This window comes from Pinus tabuliformis, chromosome 7 (genome assembly GCF_031772625.1).
Source record: "Pinus tabuliformis cultivar Carrire ecotype Pingquan chromosome 7, CPIR1, whole genome shotgun sequence".
In the NCBI taxonomy this organism is placed as follows: domain Eukaryota; kingdom Viridiplantae; phylum Streptophyta; class Pinopsida; order Pinales; family Pinaceae; genus Pinus; species Pinus tabuliformis.
The window spans coordinates 2,029,326,546-2,029,329,479 of NC_142293.1; positions in this window are offsets into that span (position 1 = coordinate 2,029,326,546).

Consider the following 2,934-nt stretch of genomic DNA (forward strand, 5'->3'; position numbering starts at 1 on the left):
TGGTGGTTGAGAGGGAGAGTACATTACCTCTCAACATGCAGCGCTAGAAGAAGTCTCAGACAATTGTGGAGGAGCCACAATTGGTGAAGCAACTTTAGGAGGTTGTGGAGTAGCCACAACTGGAGAAGCCGAGAGGAGACCGAGTGGAGGCATCCACTCATGCAGAGACCTCCAGTAGGGGGAAATTTTGATCCAAGTGGGCAGAGGGATCACATGCATCCATACCTCCAAGTGGGAGGTGGGGCGATGTGGAGTGATAGTCCCAAGAAGGCTGAAATAGGGGTAGGATCCTTGAGGTACCCAACCTCTTTGATTAGACCTTGCTACGGGAGCCCCGACGAGGAGTAGCAGGATTGGATGAGTGGGTAGAGATAGATGCGGATGGAGCGGCAGAGGAGAAAGAATGTGGGACAACCATGTTCTTAGTGCAGACAAAGGAGTTCACCTAAGTGGTACACTGGTTACATGGCCCTAGTTGGGGAGTGTGTAGAGACCGAACCATCTTCCTTCGAGGAAGCAGTGAAACAGCCCGTCTGGGTTGATGCTATGGTGGAGGAGTATGATTCCATAGTTTGGAACAGTGTTTGGGATGTTGTTTTAAGACTGGAGAACAAGTCAGTGGTGAGTTCCCAATGGCTTTACAAGGTAAAGAAATCAGCTGATGGTAGTGTGGAAAAACATAAGGCAAGGTTTGTTGCTCGTGGTTTCTCACAGGTCGAGGGGATTGACTATGATGAGAATTTTGCTCCTATAGCAACGTACTCATCTATCAGATCGATGTTGGCACTATCAGCACAGATGGGTTGGAAGATCCATCAGATGGATGTGAAGAATGTGTTCCTCAATGGAAAGATTGAGTAAGAGGTTTACATAGAGCAGCCAAAAGGATTTGAGACCTTCCACCGTGAGTTACATCTGTGCTGACACAAGAGAGTGTTGTACAGGCTGAAGCAAGCACCTCGTGCCTGGTACACCAGGATCGACAGCTATTTCACCGGGTTGGGCTTCACAAAAAGAGAAGCGGATGTGAACCTATACCACATCATGGTAGAAGGTAAGCCATTGATCATTGTTCTTTATGTTGATGATCTGATATTAACAGGTGATGATCAGTTGATCAAGTCTTGCAAGGAGGACCTTGCAAGAGAGTTCGAGATGAAAGACATGGGTCTCATGCACTACTTTCTAGGCATGGAAGTGTGGCAGAAGGATGGGGAAGTGTTTGTGTCTTAAGGCAAGTATGCCAATGAGATACTCAGGAGATTCCACATGGAGAAGTGCAAGCCCATGCAGACTCCTCTAGTAGGTAACTGGAGGAAGGAGGATGCTACTTTAGGTGAGGTAGTAGTTGCTACTGTGTATCGGTAGCTTGTGGGTTCATTGATGTATTTAGTGAACACATGACCAGATTTGTGCTTTACGGTGAACTAGCTGAGTCAAGCTATCGTTCAACCTACCAAGCTATTATGGGAGGAAGCGAAGCATGTGCTGAGATACCTCAGAGGCACATTTCAGTATGGATTATGGTACTGATGGACAGAAGGAGTCAAGCTTCAGGGCTTCATAGATGCAGATTGGGCAGGGAGTCCATTAGATTGGAAGAGCACTTCAGGAGGAATTTTCAAGCTTGGTTCAGCTGCATTTTCTTGGTACAGCAGGAAACAGAGGTCAGTTGCACTTATCTCAGCAAAGGTTGAATACATGGTTGCCAATCAAGCAGCATGTGAGGCCATTTGGATGCGGAAAATTCTAGTTGGGTTGTTTGATCAGAGGATGGATCCAACTGTGATCTATTGTGATAATCAGAGTTGTATCAAACTCTCTGAGAATCTAGTATTTCATGACAGGTCCAAGCAAATTGATATCAAGGATCATCATCTTCGAGACTGTGTGGTGAAGAGGATCATATTGTTGCAGTATGTTTCGACCGAGGAGTAGGATGCAGATATTTTGACTAAGGCATTGTCAAAATGAAAATTTGAGTTCCACAGAGACAGGATCATGGTGACAGATAATCCCTTTCTTGTTGAGAGGGAGTGTTGAAAATAGCAACAAGAAATGCTAAATATAGAAGTGCTAAAAATAACATTGCTATAAATAGCATTCAGAATACATTCTAATTTTAATTAGTCCCTATATTAAAATTCGAATTTGATCTCAACAATTGTTTGAAAAATAATTATTTAATTCATCTTGAGTTAATTAGTTAGAGAAAATCAAACAGGAAGTCTATGTGAAGACATGCAACAGTTATCCCTTTGATTGAGGAAGTTATCTCTTAATTAAGGAGATAAAGATGAGTTGTATTTGGGTTGTAATTAGTTAGCTCAGTTAATTGAGTTAAGTCCAGTTAAATTAGTTCCAAACAGTTTGTGGAACTAATTGTGAGTTTAGTCAGTTAATGCATGCAACTAGTGTTCTCCAGATAACTGAATATTCTCTCATAAATAACTCATGCATGTCAGTTCAGTCAGAGACCCAGTTGAGATCAGAGGAAGGGACAACGTACTATGAGTTGGAGGAATTTTCCTATATAGGAAACTCATCCATTCAGAAGGAAATATCTCCTTTAAGATTGTGCAGTTATTTCAGAGGTCAGTGTTGTGTGTGAGGTGATTTTCACACAGGTTGCAACTGGAGGACCCAGGAGAAACTGCGCAAGGAAATAGGAGGCTTGGAGGAATGAAGGAAGGCATATGTGTTGTCTATTCTGTTTATGAGCAGCAGTGAGGGATTGTACTGAGAGCTAGATAGCTTGAGAGCTAAAGCTTTGTGTAATCCTGAGATATTCCCACTTGTATGATAATACAGATAGCGGGGTTTTTAGCTGAGGCTTTCCCCAGAGTATTCTTCTGTTTTTCATGTGTATGGTTTCTTCTTCTTTGTTATATGTGTTCTGATTGATCTTGCTCAAATTGATTAAGCTTCCGCAAA